This window comes from Neomonachus schauinslandi, chromosome 15, assembly GCF_002201575.2.
Source record: "Neomonachus schauinslandi chromosome 15, ASM220157v2, whole genome shotgun sequence".
In the NCBI taxonomy this organism is placed as follows: domain Eukaryota; kingdom Metazoa; phylum Chordata; class Mammalia; order Carnivora; family Phocidae; genus Neomonachus; species Neomonachus schauinslandi.
Window position 1 is genome coordinate 35,372,547 of NC_058417.1, and position 17,507 is coordinate 35,390,053.

General features: G+C 39.5%; 1 protein-coding gene across 1 annotated transcript in view; it reads left to right on the top strand.

Annotated features, from left to right (window-relative positions):
* LOC110592784 (speckle type BTB/POZ protein) overlaps window positions 1–17,507 on the top strand; it is a 67,910-nt gene that overhangs the window by 596 nt on the left and 49,807 nt on the right. The gene's annotated exons all lie outside the window — the stretch shown is intronic.

The window sequence follows — 17,507 nt, forward strand, 5'->3', positions numbered from 1 at the left end:
TGCTCCTATCCAAAAGGGAGAGTTTAAATTATTTGACGGACTTACTGACAAAGCAGTATTTGCATCTCGTGTTGCCCTAGAGACTCCCAGGCTACTAACGCTTTCCAGAGCCAACGTGCCCCACGCTGACCCTTTTGAAACTGTCACTGCAACTTCTAGTTCCAGCATTACTTTTCTTTCCTCCCACAGTCATGCTGTACTTTTTTTTTTTTTTTAAGATTTTATTTATTTATTCATGAGAGAGAGAGAGAAGCAGGCTCCCAAGGAGCAGGGAGCGCGATGTGGGACTCGATCCCAGAACCCTGGGATCATGACCTGAGCCGAAGGCAGACGCTTAACCATCTGAGCCACCCAGGCGCCCAGTCATGCTGTACTTTTAATACAAACATCCCCTAAACTTAGGAGTAAGTGCCCCAACCCATTCAAAATCCAGGGGATTTTGGTGGCTTTTCTAAGGAGGACTAAGGGTCACAAAAAAGAAAGTAAGGGGAGTACCTTTTAGTAAGATTCTTAATTATTATCGTAGAACTAGATGAGGTAGAGATAAAGAACACAGTGTAAGGCTTAGAGCAGTAACTGTAAATCAAGACATCAGGGTTCTCATGTCTAGCCCTCCTTCTTGTGACCTATTTACCTCTTTTTTTTTTTTTTGTAAAAGATCTTCCTTTAAAGAAAAAAAAAAGGATCTTCCTTAGCACTTTCATTTTAGCTCTGTGAACATCACACGAAAACAAAAGCAATCTGAAACTACTAGTGGAGGATAACTTACCCAGTGGAGGTTTTAACTTTAAGCAGTGGGAGTGATGTTTCTTGCCTCTTTGCAAATAAGGAAGAGCAGTGTAAAATAAGGAACTCTAAAGTACAGTAATATTTCAGTGATCTAGGACCTAGGTTTCAGTTGGCAGATTATTCATGGTCCTTAATTTGCTGCTGTATGGCCACTCTTGGATACTTGGATGATGCTTCCCTCTGGTATCCGAACAGGGTGAGGAAATGATAAATTCTTACAAACAAGTTTTGCTGAATAGCAATGAAATGAATAGCTGAATTGTTGGGGGGGAACAGCTTTTTGTGTTTTTCAGTTATCTTTGCCAGACCTGTTTCCTATCTGGATAACTGAGGATGAGTGATATTAGTAAGCCTTATTTTCTATTTTCTTCCCTTTGTGTTCTTTCTTTGGTGTTCTAGCAAGGCTTTTTTGGCTGCCATTCTTAACTGTAGGGCCTTATGTTTTGGGGCCTTAAAGTGTGTATATATATATATATTTCACTTCCCCTTTTAACCCTGGCCTTTGCAAGGTTCAGTTTTCTTTTGTGCTGTTTTCTGTTGCCATGGTTACAGTGGGAGCCAAGAGATGACACAGAAGCAGCACAGGAATTTGGGGGGCATATATCATTCTGTTTCCTGGAAAGATCTGGAGACTCATCTTGTTTTCCTTGTGTGAAGACTAAGGAGTATAAGTTATTGTGACAGCTCCACACTTAAGGTGGGGATGGTTGGTGTCCATTGGCACTTTGGTGACTTCTGTTAGAGCTCTTCATAGTGGTTAGTGAACTGGAAGATGTTCAGTGTTGCCTACATCCAGACTTGCATCAGGTTCTGGTGCAAGTGAAATAAAACTGTTGAGGTAATAAGTAGCCATTTCTCAGGAGGTTTCTGTCATCTGTGATCCTTTGTTTTTATCTGGAAGCATTTCATCTGGTTGAATTTACTGAAGCCTTATTCAGGAATTTTTATGGTGTGAAGGCATGATTGCTTTTAGGATTAAGATGACTATCCTCACTTTGATTGGTGCAGAGCCATTTTTAAAAAGTCTCTTTAAAATGGGTAATGCGGGCGCCTGGGTGGCTCAGTCGTTAAGCGTCTGCCTTCGGTTCAGGTCATGATCCTCCAGGGTCCTGGGATCCAGCCCCGCATCAGGCTCCCTGCTCCGCGGGAGGCCTGCTTCTCCCTCTCCCACTCCCCCTGCTTGTGTTCCCTCTCTCGCTGTGTCTTTCTCTGTCAAATAAATAAAATCTTAAAATGGGTAACACGTGGGGCGCCTGGGCGGCGCAGTTGGTTAAGCATCCCACTCTTGGTTTTGGCTCAGGTCATGATCTCAGAGTCCTGAGATCGAGCCCCGCGTAGGGCCCTGCACTCAGTTCAGAGTCTGCTAAGACTCTCTCTCGCTCGCTCTCTAAAATAAATCATTAAAAAAATAAGATGGGTAACACACATGAAACAAAATTCAGAAGGTACACAGAGAGAAAAATCTTCCTTCTCTGTCCTCGTTTCATCCATCTAGTTAAACCCTCCTAAGCCCTCTGCAAGGGAGACTGTTGTTACCCGTATCTTGTTTACCCTTCCAGAGATAGTCAATGCTTTTACAAGCATATACAACTATGTACCCTTTTAAGTTTTTGTATATATTTACTGTTTTACACAAACGGTAAGATACTATAGCCATTATTCTGCACTTTGCTTTTTTTACTTAGTATATCATGGCCATCATTCTATAGAGTAATAGAATACCTCTTCCTTTTTGAAAGATGACAGATAGTCCCTTGTACAGATGTACCATCATTCAGCCAGCTCTTATTATTGGATACTTAGGTTGTTTCCAGTGCTACAATTAATTCCTTGTATGTACTTTCTAGGTACATGGGTATCTTTTGGGTGAATTCCTAGTGGAAGTGCTGGATCAGAGGATATATGCATTTTTAATGTTGTTAGATACTGCCGAATTGCTTGCCATAGAGGTTGTACGAATTTATATTCCTGCCAGCAGTGCTGTGAGTCTCTTTCCTCACCAGCACTGTATTACCAAAATGTTTTTTTAATCTTTGTACAGTCTTTTATCTAAGATTTTAAGTTCATAACTATACCCAGGAGTTGTGGATAAATACCATCAACTGTTTCGCAGATGGGAGTGGTGGTGGAAGATAGTGTTCGACTGAAGAGTAATGTCATGGGACTAAAGTCATATGCCTGGATAACACAGCAAATCCATGACACTTCTCAGAAGACATGTAAAACTTATGCTTCCTTTAACTCTTAGATGCTAGTTTCTCTATGCAAAATTCAGTAAGCCCATAAGTGATGTTTTATGATCTCCTTTTGATAGCTTTGACTCAAAATTGTTTGTACAAGTGAACTGCCATTCTGTTGAGGAGTTGAAAAGCTAACCCAGTTAGTTAAAGGTGCTTTCCTGAGTGCTTTCACAAGATATTGGTACTAGTACTTTTTAAAAGTCTGCTGATGGTAGAATATTTCACTATGAGCTGTGAGGAAATGGAAAAGAATTTAAAAATGCATGGGCCTGAAGGAGCTCACAGTCTTGTTAGAAAAACCAAATCTCCTGAGTATGTGAAATAGAGAACAGTTAGAATGGGAACGTAATACACTGTGTTCCATGTTGAGAGGACTTTGTAAGAGAGTGATAAGGTTTAGAGGAGAGTTCGTTTGGGAGGCCTTTCTGGAGGAAGTGCATTTTGAGCCCTTCCCCACCCCCCCCTTTTACAACTGTTTATGTAAAAAATTTTAAAAATACAGAAAAATTCAAAGAGTAGTACAATTATTACCTTTATACCAATTATCCCCTAGATTCCATAATTTACATTTTGCTATATTTGCTTTATGTATATATGTGCATGTATGTTTATATATATAATTATAAATTTTCATATTGCAGACATCATAACATCTTAATACTTTCATACTTTAAATACTTTAGATGCATCTTCTTAAAGATATTGTTTTGCTTAATTGTTCTTAGGATATATTGTCATAGTTAAGGGAATTAACAGTAATTCCCTAAAAGCCATCTAATATCCAGTTAAAGTTCAGGTTTTTCTTCAAACATGTATCTTTAGTCTTTTTAAATCTAGAGCGGTTTATTTAAATCTAGAGCCACAAGAAATTGCCTTTATGAAGAGACCAAGCCATTTGTCTTCTAGAATATATCACTTCTGGGATTTTCTATTTATTTCCTCACGGTTTCATTTAATTTGTTCCTTTATGCCCGTATTTCCTATAAACTGGCATTTAAGTCTATGGTCTGATTAGATTCAGATTAAATACTTTTGGTAAGAATTCTTCATAGGTGTAGCTCTGTACCTCATATTGGGTCACAATAAGAGAAATAATGTCATAATATCCCATTATTCATGATGTTTAGTTTGTTTGATAATTTGTTTAAAATGATAAATACCATATCTCCAGTGTAGACATTTTTTTTTCCCTTTGTAGTTAGGAGGTAATCTGTAGAGTGGTGACACTTTGGAACTATACTATTCTACTTCTCCAGCAGTCTGTCACCTAATGATAGTGATCCTTGTCTGAATCTTGTTGCAAAATGATAACTTTCTAATTCTGCTATTCCTTTTACATTAGCCTTCAATCTTCTGTAAAGATTTCCCTCATCAGTTAGGAATAATTATAATTTCTATCAAAAGTTAGGTAAATTCTTAATTTTCCTTTTAACAATTTCCTGAGTAAGGAGATGGTATAATAATCACCTCGAATGGTGGCAAATGAATTGTTTTTCTCACTTTCTTTTTTTTTTTTTAAAGATTTTATTTATTTATTTGACAGAGAGAGACACAGCGAGAGAGGGAACACCAGCAGGGTGAGGGGGAGAGGGAGAAGGGAGCAGGGAGCCCGATGCGGGGCTCGATCCCAGGACCCTGGGATCAGGACCTGAGCCGAAGGCAGTCGCTTAACCGACTGAGCCACCCAGGCGCCCTGTTTTTCTCACTTTCTTTGCTTTAGTATCATTGTAAATTCATGGACCTTAATTTATTCTACATGTTACCAACAATTATAGACATTTTTTGAAGCTCAAAATGTTCCATATTTGGCTTGTAGAAACCTTTTAAGCTTGGTTTATGAGTGCTTCCTTGCTGTCTGGTACAAGAAGTTCCTGCCTCACTTTGTGTTTTTCCTGTCCTAGTTGTGGAACCCTCATCTGTGTGTGTGTGTGTGTGTGTGTGTGTGAGAGAGAGAGAGAGATACATATATGTGTGTGTATACACACCCATATGTAGGATTTATATATATATATCATATTTTCCCTTTTATTATGTTGTTCATCATGGAGTTTCTGGAGCCAACATCTAAAAACTGTAGGTGCCTTTATTCTAACACAATGCACCTAGTGTTTGACTCACCTCTGTGCCACTGACATTGCTGGATTCTGGATCTTAGACCTCCCAGATTCCTTGTTTTGAATACTCTTTGTGAAGGACAGGCAGCACCTCTGAAGACAGCTTTGTCTTCCCCCAGCTCTCCAGTAGAAGGTTAGCTGTAGAGGAGACTGGGAATTTCTTCTCTCATGAGCAACCTTGCTTTTTTTCCGAGATGAAAGGTACACAAGATGGAATTTAGAGACGGAAATTGTGTTTATAAGCTTTCTTGGAGATGTGGGGTTTGAGTGTTCTATAAAAGCATCTTAGCGTGTACATGCACAAGTATGTGTTTGTCTTTCCTTCCTTTTCCTCATTTCTACACGGTTCTCCACACAGTTGGAGCGTTATGTAAGATTATGCTGTGATAGCATATTTTTTTCATTATCACTAGATTTTCTTCATAAAAAAAAGGAATGAGACAAATTGTTCTTAATTAGGGAAATTTTTCAGATAGGCCATGAACTCTGATATCTAGCGGTCTTAACTCAGGGTCTGGAACAGTGCTGAATCCTGTGGATTTCTGTCCTGTACTGTAGACTCCGGAGAAATGTTGGCACATCCACAGTGTTTTCTTAAAATCCATCATACTAATGAAGGTTAATACAAACAAAAGGTACAGTGGAACTGCATTCTAAAGCTGGTTTTAGGGGCTGGACTAATACCTGCCTTAGCAGGAAATGTTTTATTAGACTTTTACCATGTAGTGGTATTTTGAGTAATCTTACTGATTTCAAGTTACTCAAGGCCTGATGATAAGAGTATTGTAATATGTATCTGAAATTCTTTTTTTTTTTTTTTTTTTTTTACTATTTTGTCATATTTACTTCCAGACTTAATGAGGTTATTCTCAACCTGGTTTCATAACAATACTGGCCCCATATTAAAATCTGGTTGTGTATTCAGGGAAGCATACCTATTTTTTGTGTGTGTTTGTTTTCAGGCATGGTGAATCACTCTGAAAGGCTCTGCTGACACATTTGCCACTAAGATCCAATAGCTTCTTTTCCTTTTGTTTTTGACAAGCTCATATTATAGGAAAAAAGATTCTGAAGTATAATCTCTTCAGGAAATGCTTGGGCCTTCATTCTTACAACTGTAGTCACGTTTTAATAGAATTGGCAGGAGTTGCCTAGTTGTTCTGTGTGGCAAAGCTGGTCATGCTGCTTGGGGAGAGCTGGGTGCAGAACTCAGAGTGGGAGTTAAACGTTCAGGCAGTAACCCTTCTTTGACTGTGAAGACCTTTCTTCTTGACTCTTTCTAAGAAGCTCTTGGCACAAATCTTTCTACTGTGGCAGTAGCTACGTTAGAGAAGGGCTTGCAGTGGTTCTCTGAAAGCCTCTCATTCTCTCTAGTGTGTCTGTCTGTTTGTAAGAAAAACATACGTAATCGTTCATCTCCTTAATTTAAGATTTATACAATTTTTGGTATTTAGAAACAGGTACTATTTTCTATCATTTTGACTACTTTAGTTACTTTATATGAGTGGAGTCATGTGGTCCTTTTGTATCTGGCTTATTTCCCTTAGCATAATGTGTTCCAGGTTCATCTTTGTTGTAGCACATGTCAGAATTTCTTTCCTTTTTAAGGCTGAATAATATTCCATTGTGTGCATACACCCCATTTTGTTTATTCATTTATCCATCAGTGTTCACTTGGGTTGCTTCCACCTTTTGGCCGCTATGAATCATGCTGCTCTGAACGTGGGTGTTCAGCTATCTCTTTGAGATCCTGCTTTCAGTTTTTCTGGGTATATACCCAGAAGTGGAATTGCTGAATCATATGGTATTTCTATTTTTAATTTCTTTGAGGAACTGCCATACTGTTTAATATGGAGGCTGCACCATTTTACATTTCTACCAACAGTGCGTAAGGGTTCCAGTTGCTCTACATCCTCACTAACTCTTACTATTTTCTGGGGGTTTTTTTGATAGTAGCCATCCTAAGGGTGTGTTTAAAATTTTTTTTAATTTTATCTTTTTTTTTTTTTTAAGATTTTATTTATTTATTTGACAGAGAGACACAGCGAGAGAGGGAACACAAGCAGGGGGAGTGGGAGAGGGAGAAGCAGGCTTCCTGCTGAGCAGGGAGCCCCATGCAGGGCTCGATCCCAGGACCCTGGGATCATGACCTGAGCCGAAGGCAGACGCTTAACGACTGACCCACCCAGGCGTCCCTAAAATTTTATCTTTTATTGAAACTAAGTTTTAAACTTTAACAGAGTCAGATTTATTATGTTTTTCCATGATCATGTGTGTATTTGTGTCTTAATGAAGGAATCCTCCCCTATACTGAGGTAACAATTATATCTTATATTTTTTTCTAAAAGTTTTAAAGTTTTGTTTTTCACATTTGGGTCTCTGATCCACGTAGAATTTATTTTGATGTTTGCTGTGAAGTAAGGATCTAACTTTTTTCCATAAGGATAACCCTGAAGTAGGAATTTAATTTTTTTTCCATAAGGATAACCCAGTATCCCAGCATCACGGTCTGCCCCTTATGACTTTATAATGCCACTTACATGTTTCTGTATACTCTGTTCTGTAATGTTGGTCCGTACTACACTGCCTTAATTATCTTAGCTTTATAATTGTTCATATCTAGTAGGGCAGGTCTCCCTACCTTGTTCTTTTTCTGTTCATCAGCCTCCCTGAAAAACCCTGTCAGGTTAGTATATTTTAAAGAAGCCATTTGCTGTCTAAAATATATTGACATAATATATAATGGCCTTCTCCAAAAAGAAAAAAAACCCCAACAAACCAAGCCTCCCTTAATCTAGCAGCTGACCATTAAGGTTATCTCTTGTTCTGAATAAGCCTATAATTTCCATTCAAATTTTAGTTTTTGTTGGAATGACTTTCATTTTATATGGGGATATGATCTTCAAATGGAGGAGAACCTTGTTACAATTTGGTGTCTCAGATAAGGACACCAAATAAAACATTCTTGGTAACAGTATTGAAGTTCTGTGGTGTTAAGGCTTTCTTGATCATAAGGAAAAGAAATCTATTTAATGAGGCACCTGGGTGGCTCGGTCGTTAAGCGTCTGCCTTCGGCTCAGGTCATGATCCTAGGGTCCTGGGATCCAGCCCTGCATCGGGCTCCCTGCTCCGTGGGAAGCCTGCTGCTCCCTCTGCCACTCCCTCTGCTTGTGTTCCCTCTCTCGCTGTGTCTCTCTCTGTCAAATAAATGAATAAAATCTTAAAAAAAAAAAAAAAGAAACCTATTTAAAATAACATATAAAAGATTTTTCAAAAGGAAGTAGTTGTAGTAGAATCCAAGGAAAAGCTGAACAACAAGACCTTAAGGCTGGAACCAAAACAGTTCCAAGGACTTCAGCAATAAGACTTAATGGACTCTAGTGTTCTGCCATAAGTAGACCTCAGTATCCATGAGGCTTAATTCAGATTCCTGAATGATATCTGGTTTGGCCAATCTAAGGCATGATTTTCCCTGGGCCAGATGTCTGCCCCAAGTTCAACTCTGGGTGAGGATGGGGAATGGAAGATTTGCTACAAATGGTAATTTTGGGAGTGGCTGGAATCAGAGACAGATTCTCTTAGAGCAGTGGTTCTCAAACTTTTTAGTCTAAGGGCTCTATACTTTTAAAAATTATTGAGGACCCTAAGAGCTTTTGTTTATGTGGTTTATAACTATTGATATTTACCAAACTAAAAATTAAAATCAAAAACAGTTAAAAAAAATTAATTACCTAGGGGTGCCTTGGCTAAGTCGGTTAAGCATACAACTCTTGGTTTCTGCTCAGGTCATGATCTCAGGGTCGTGGGATCAAGCTGTGTGTTGGGCTCCACACTTAGCGGGGAGTCTGCTTCAGATTCTCTCTCTCCCTCTGCTTCCCCCCACCCGCGAGCGTGCACTCTCTCACTCTCTAAAATAAATAAATAATTATCAAAAACACCTATCTCATGTTAACATAAAATCTTTATGAAAAACAACTTTTTCAAAAAATTAGAGGAATGTGACTTTTTTTTTTTACACTTTTGCAAATCTCTTAATATCTGGCTTAAGAGAAGATGGATTTTCTTATCTACTTGTGGATTCAGTCTGATGTGATTGATAGTTTTGATTGAAGTATTTGAAGAAAATATAACTGCAAGGGATATGTAGTTGGAAAAGGGAGAAGTATTTTCAGACAGTTGTGCATATTCTTCTACACAAAACTTGGCAATTGGTAGTTTCTTTTTAATTTTTTTTAATTTTTTAAATATTTTATTTATTTGACAGAGATATCTAGAGCAGGAACACAAGCAGGGGGAGTGGGAGAGGGAGAAGCAGACTTCCCGCTGAGCAAGGAGCCCTATGCGGGGCTTGATCCCAGGACCCTGGGTTAATGACCTGAGCCGAAGGCAGATGCTTAACGACTGAGCCACCCAGGCACCCCAACAATTGGTAGTTTCTTAAAAGTTAAGTTGCAGTGTGGAAACTGAAATCATTGATGTTACTGTTACATTAAAATCCATTGGTCTGGGGGTACTTGGGTGGCTCAGTCATTAAGCGCCTGCCTTCAGCTCAGGTCATGATCCCAGAGTCCTGGGATCGAGCCCCACATCAGGCTCCCTGCTTGGTGGGAAGCCTGCTTCTCCCTCTCCCACTCCCCCTGCTTGTGTTCCTGCTCTTGCTATCTCTCTCTCTGTCAAATAAATAAATAAAATCTTAAAAAAAAAGAAATCCATTGGTCTGTCTTACACTTTGAATGGGTTTTTTACCCATTCGTGATTTGATAACGTGCATTGGTTGTTTGGAAAATATTGGTTCATTGAGTTAAGCAAATTTTCCAGATGATACATTTCATAATGCAAAAAAATTAAAAAAAAACAAGGTAGGGGCTCCTGGGTGGCTCAGTCGGTTTAGAGACTGACTCTTGATCTCAGCTCAAGTCTTGATCTCGGGGTCGTGAGTTAAACCCTTCGTTGGGCTCCATGCTGGGCATGGAGACTGCTTTATTTTTTTTTTTTTTAAGATTTTATTCATTTATTTGACAGAGAGAGACACAGCGAGAGAGGGAACACAAGCAGGGGGAGTGGGAGAGGGAGAAGCAGGCTCCCCGCGGAGCAGGGAGCCCGATGCGGGGCTGGATCCCAGGACCCTGGGATAATGATCTGAGCCGAAGGCAGACGCTTAACCGACTGAGCCACCCAGGCGCCCCTTGAGACTGCTTTAAAAAAAAACACCGCATTAGTTAATCATCACCCATCTCATCAGAAAAGTCGGTAAGTATTGGGAATCTGTCAGGCAGCTACAAGATTTTCAGAATTCTGATTTTTTATTAAAAGCTCAAATTTTACCAAGAAAATTTATTGCTTCATCAAAAACATTCTTAAGTAAAATTGACTTAAAAAAAAAATCACCAGTATATGATGGTGAAAGACACCAGGCTCTAGTACAGTTTGATGCCTTTACCTTAATTTATGCTAAAGCACCAGTAGTTTTACCCATGGTTGATTTTGTATCACTAGTGCAAATGTCAATGCAGTGAAAAAGGCAAGTGATTTCTTAGTATTATGAAAATAGTTTCAACTTTATGGACTCCTTGAAAGGGGCCTCCAGGGATCCGTGGACTACATTTTGGGAACCACAGCCTTATGGGAGGGTGTGGGTAGGGAAACAAAGGCCTATTACTTGAGGTACAACAAATGTTTCATGGTAGGATTTTACTGCATTGTTATTGCTGTTCTTGGCCATCATTTAACATGATGTAGAAATGAATGGAATACATTGAAAGTTTCAGATTTCTTGTTGAACAGAAGTGTTTTCCTAGTCATGATCATTTTCAAACAGCAGAGCTTAAGCTATCCAGATCTTTCAGCCAGATATTCTTTCAAGTGTGTGATAATCTTAAGGTAACCCATTTTTTTTTTATTTTTCTATTTTTTTAAATTTTATTATGTTATGTTAATCACCATACATTTCATCATTAGTTTTTTTTTTTATAAAAGATTTTATTTATTTATTTGAGAGAGAGAGAATGAGAGAGAGCACATGAGAGGGGGGAGGGTCAGAGGGAGAAGCAGACTCCCTGCCAAGCAGGGAGCCCGATGCGGGACTCGATCCCGGGACTCCAGGATCATGACCTGAGCCGAAGGCAGTCGCTTAACCAACTGAGCCACCCAGGCGCCCTACATCATTAGTTTTTGATGTAGTGTTCCATGATTCATTGTTTGCGTATAATACCCAGTGCTCCATTCAATACGTGCTCTCTTTAATACCCATCACCAGGCTAACCCATACCCCCACCCCTTCCCCTCTAGAACCTCAGTTTGTTTCTCAGAGTCCGTAGTCTCTCATGGTTCGTCTCCCCCTCCGATTTCCCCAGCTAAGCCATTTTATTTTATTTATTTATTTATTTTTAAAGATTTTATTTATTTATTTGAGACAGAGAGAATGAGAGAGACAGAGAGCACATGAGAGGGGGGAGGGTCAGAGGGAGAAGCAGGCTCCCTGCCGAGCAGGGAGCCCGATGCGGGACTCGATCCAGGGACTCCAGGATCATGACCTGAGCCGAAGGCAGTCGCTTAACCAACTGAGCCACCCAGGCACCCCCCAGCTAACCCATTTTAATATAGCCTATAGGATTTCTGTCTTGGTAGTAGCACGTGCAAGTTAATATTTTTTTCAAGCAGTTGAATACATTAAAAAACTTGAGATCCAAAAATTTGGGAAGATCTTGCCTTTGCAGAAAAGGCATAGAAGGGGAGGTTAAGGCTGGGAATCTGCCATTCCAGCCTTATATCTCTTGGTTATTAAAGGTCTTGCTGAAGAGAACCTCCATCCCCCCCCATTTAAATATGCTTTATGACAGACAGGAGTAGTGGTGTTAATGGACTTCATTTCAACGAATATCTATTGAGTGACTATAAATGAAAGGTCTTATAAAAGGTGGAGAAGGGGTATGTTGTGAAATGTTTGGGGAATTAAACCAGTATTACATATTTTGGTGTTTAGAATTAGAAGGGATCATTTAGTTGGGGAAGTTGGGGTGGGAGTCAGGACTGTCTTCATGAAGGTTACCTTTGAGCTGGGTTTTGAAGGGTAGGTATTTTGAAGGCTGGAATTTTGATTGGCAGAGATGGGAAGGAAATTCAGGCAGAAGGAATGTCATGAGCAAAAATGTGGAGGTGGGGACATGCAGTGTTTGTCAGTATAGGGTGTGTACTGGAAATGTGAACTGTGCAGTATGGCTGAAGCAAAAGATGCCTGAGATAATAGGAGCTAAGATAGGAGAGAAATTGGCCCTGAACATGAAAGGTCTTCTACCAAGGCCAGATAGTTAGGCTTTAATGTGGTAAATGATGGAGAGACTTTGAAAGATTTTGATTGAAAAATAACACGATCAGAGTGTGCTTTCAGAAAATGTATTCAGCCCCATTCATTAATTCATTCATTAACTATTTTTTAAAATAGTTACTCGGTGCCACTTAAGCATGAAAAACAGCGTATATAATGGTGAACCAAATAGAAAATCCCTATTCTCTTGGAATTTCCAGTCTAGGAAGGGAGCTTCAACAAATAAACACAAATGTAATTACAAATTGTTAATGAAAGAAAGGAATAAATTACTATTGGGGAATAATGGGGTACTTCACTTTAGTTGGGGGAATCTGGAAAGGCCTTGCTGGGGAAGTTAGATATGAGCTGAGTACCTCCCTTGTGCCAGATGCTGTTTTAGGTACTGGGGATATATAAGGAACAGAAGAGTCAAAAATCCCAGCTCTCGTGAAATGCAGATTCAGGTAGTAAATAAGATACATAAATTATATGGTATGTTAGAAGGCAGTATGTCCCAAGGAGGAAAATAAAGCCGAAGAAAGTGATAGGGTATGTTGGGGTGGATGTGGAGGTTATAATTTTAAGTGGAATGGCCATGGAATGTCTCAGTAAAGCACTACAAAGGTAACATTTGAGTAAATATCTGTAGAAGCTGAAGGAGTGAACCAGAGCAAAGGCAAACGCCATGAGGAATGATGTGCCTGGCACGGTCAAGGAACAACCAGGGAGGCCAGCCGTGGCTGGAGTTAAGTGAGCAAGGGAGAAAGTAACCGAAGTGAGATCAGAGAGGCTAGTGGGGGTCCAGAAGCTGCAAAGCAGTGGTTCTCCCCTGGAGCTGCATGTTGGTTACCCGAGGAGCTTTTACAAATCCCGGTGCCCGGGCTGCACCTCATACTGCTGAAATAAGAATCTTGCACGTGGGACTCAGTGGCAATGGAGAAAAGTAGATGGATTTGTTAAAGAAAGAATCCATTTAATTATAGATTGGATGTGGGGGTTGAGGAAGAAGAGTGTCAAGACTGACTCCCAGTTTTCTGGCTTAAGCAGTTGGATGTGTAGAGGTGCCGCTTACTGAGATGGGAGTGGGAGATAAGAATGGGGGGAGTAGGTGTGGGATTTGGAGGGAAGATCAGAAATCAGGAGTTCAATTTTAGACGTGTTAAATTTGAGATGCGAACGTGGCTAAGTATAAACATGTTAAGTAGGCAGATATATGAGTGGGGCTTGAAGTAAGAACTTGAGGTAATAAATTTGTATTATCATGTGCTTATGATGGTCTTAAAAGTATCTAAATGACATCACATAGTATAGATTTGATGGAATGAACTGGAGGTGTGGAAACTGGTTAGCCTGTTCCAGCAAACTGCACAGGGATTGGTGCTAGTGTGAACTGGAATCGTGGCGGTGGGACTAGAGAAGAGAAAAGAGAGTAAGTTGGAGATTTGAGGCCCCGGGGAGCTTGTAAGGAGTGGGGGCGGACAGTAGGCCAGGAATGCAAGACAACTTTGAGATACCAAGCCTGGGTGAATGATCGGTCTGTTAGCAGATATAAAATAGTCAGGAGGAGCTGCTTTGGAAAAAAAGATAGTGTTTGGCTTTGCATGTATTGACATTTAGGATAGGCTGCCTAGCAGGCAGGCAGTTGAATCTATTGCACCGGCTTTTCACAGAGCAGGTGAGGTTTGAAAGATAGATCTAGGTCTCATTTATATAAAATTGATTCACCGTGGGAGCGGCAAACTCTATGAAAATAAACATCCAAAGTCTCTATCATAACCTGTTAGGTCCTCTGTGATGTGGTTCCTGCCTGTTTCGTGTACGGTGTTTTCCTTTGTTTACCATGATGAAGCTGCACTGGCTTTTTTATTTTTCCAATATATCCAGCTAAGTCCTCCTTCAGGGCTTTTGCACTTTTTCATCTTGACTCTTCTTTTCCACTTGGTAGAGGGAATAGGAGTTCCAAGAAAAAACTTCAGAAGTTGGTATCTGGGGAGTAGAGAATATTCCAAGAGATCCTTGGTTAGGTAGAGAGTGTTGGATCAGCATCTGAAATAGAACGGCAATGGGAGCCCCAGACCGTTGCAGTTCTGTCAACACAAAGGCACCGAGTGCCATGTTAGTCTTAGTGTACCCCGGACTCGAATCTGTTCACCAGAAAGGCTCAGTCAGTGGTAGTTTCCCTCCACGTTGGCTGTCTGACGATGGAGTGGCAGTGGAAGTGATGGTCGACCTTTGGAATATAACTCAACTTGATGATAACCTGACTCATTGCCCTCCTGTCACCAGTTATGGAAATGTCCTCTGTGTAGGTGAGAAACTTCCTTTTTGAAAGCTGCTGGTAAATTATTTCAGAAACTTTTGGTTTGAAGAAACAACATGAAAACAGCAGGGAAATGAACTGCACGTTGACCTTGGTCCATTGTTAGGGACTACTTCTCTTCATGGGCTGGTGCATCACTCCTTTAGTGGTGATGATAGCAGTAAATGTGAGTAATGCACTATACACTTGAGTCCTTAAAACGAGGTGTATGTAATTGCAAAATCTATACTGTATTTTTTTTTTAGAATGAAAAGATTTCCTCTTTCTGATTTTAAAATAATAGAAAAATAGTAAAAAAGAAAAAATAAAAACTTAAAACATTACATGTCACTAAAAATAGTCTTTTATTTTTTTTTAAGATTTTATTTATTTATTTGACAGAGACACAGAGAGAGAGGGAACACAAGCAGGGGGAGTGGGAGAGGGAGAAGCAGGCCTCCTGCAGAGCAGTGAGCCCGATATGGGGCTCAGTCCCAGGACCCCGGCATCACGACCTGAGCCGAAAGCAGATGCCTAACGACTGAGCCACCTGGGTGCCCCTAAAAATAATCTTTTATTTTATTTTTTTTTTAAAGATTTATTTATTTATTTATTTGAGAGAGAGAATGAGAGAGAGAGCACATGAGAGGGGGGAGGGTCAGAGGGAGAAGCAGGCTCCCCGCTGAGCAGGGAGCCCGATGCGGGACTCGATCCCGGGACTCCAGGATCATGACCTGAGCCGAAGGCAGTCGCTTAACCAACTGAGCCACCCAGGCGCCCCTAAAAATAATCTTTTAAAATAACTACATAGAATTCCTCTACAGAGTTTTGTTGTATGAATGCATCATATTTGGTCAATTCCCTACAAATGAACTTCCTTTTTCTCCAGTTTTTGCTTGTAAATTATGCTCTGATGAGCATCCTAATACATAAATATTTGTATATACTGATCAGATTGATTCATTAGGATGGATTCTGGAAGTGGAAGTGGGATTTCTGCGTTAAAGGGTCTGCAGTGTTCCATTTTTTCATAATTATTCAGATATTTTTATAGTTGGAAGGATATTTAAACAGCATTAAAGAACATTTTAATGAAGGAATCTATTATTCTGTCAGCCATTTTCCCCTTTCCATCTGATAACTTGTTTGTTTCTTAAGTACCATTCTTAGGTCTCACTAGACCTACCTAAAGAAAATTTGGGGGTAGGGAAAGACATACACAGAAGAATTACAGTACTCGGCATCCTACATTAATTATCAGGTAAGGGATTCTAAGTAACCTTTGTTAACTGCCAAGAAAGTGACAATAAGTATGACAGGAATTCAGAGGGAGCTGGGGTGATCAGGAAAGGCTTCAAGACAAGGTAGAACTTGACCTGGATCCAGAAGGGTAATATTCAAATAAGAGGTAGGAGAATATTCCTGGCTTTCAGAATGGTACGACCAGATTTGCGGAAGGCACATGACTGTGTGTGTGAGCTGACCCGCAGGCTTATAGCCTAACCGACAGACTAGTTGGAGAGGAGGCTTCATGTGGTGGTGTAGTGGAGAGGCTTGTATGGGAGTTAAGGTATATTCCAGAGGACTGATTTTATTCTTAGCGCATCTGAAGTTGTTCAGTATAGAACTGGAAGATAGAGCAGATATATAGATGTGGCCCAATTTAAACTGAATGCATTAAAGTCTCTTTTTTTTCCCAAGAAGTGTAGGAGAAGGTTATATATTTATGTAAGTGTATTATTTAAATGAACTTTCTATAGATCGTAAAAGTTCTCATCCCAAGGAAAAAAATTTTTGTAACTATGGGTATTGGTGGACATTAACTAACCTTATTGTGGTGATCGTTTTGAAGTATTATACATATATTACATCATTATGTTATACATTTAAAGCTAATACAATGTTACATGTCAATTATATCATAAATAAATAAATAGGTGAACTTCCCAGTACTTAAATATTTATTATGTAATTTCACAGATGTGTTGCAACTTCTGTGGATCTTAGTTTCTTCTATAAAATCAAAGAGTTTAGACAAGGTGGTTGCTGAAGTACTTTCTGGGGCTGAGGTTGCAGTGTAACCTTTCAAGAATACCTTGATTTTATGACATAAATTGGCCTGTAGTTAGGCTGATACCCACTTCTAGCTCCTTTGCACCCCCACATCTTTGAGAGCAAAAATCTTCAGTTGGATGATTGTCTCCTAGCTCCCCAGGTCTAGAATGATTCACCTTTGGAAACTCAGTTGTTCTCATCTTTTATTTCTGAATGACATTTAGAGATTTTTGGTTGAAAGAATTTTATGGCTAAGATTGAGCCTCAAGAAGATGCTGTGAGGTTGAGAGGAATTATTATATAATAATAGTTTTAAATGATCTTCCTGTTACTATCCATAGGAATTTATTTCATGCTGGCCTCCTTCTTTTATTTTGAATTCACTCCCATGATGACTTTAATGTATGGCCATGCTATGTAAATACATTTTGTTATAAGTTTAGCCCAGATAAAATTTTGGATATGAATCTATAGGGAAAATTACAGAATACATTCCACAGCAAAATGTTAAGGATTTCTTTTTTAACTCTCTGTTTTGAATTACTTACACCACTTTTTACCTCTGTTTGAGAACTGACTAGTACTTTTTTAAACTCAGAGACTCTGTTTAAAGTGCACAATCATCACAGGGTGTTATATGGAAGTGTTGAATCACTATATTGTACACCTGTAACTAATATAATACTATGCTAACTAACTGGAAT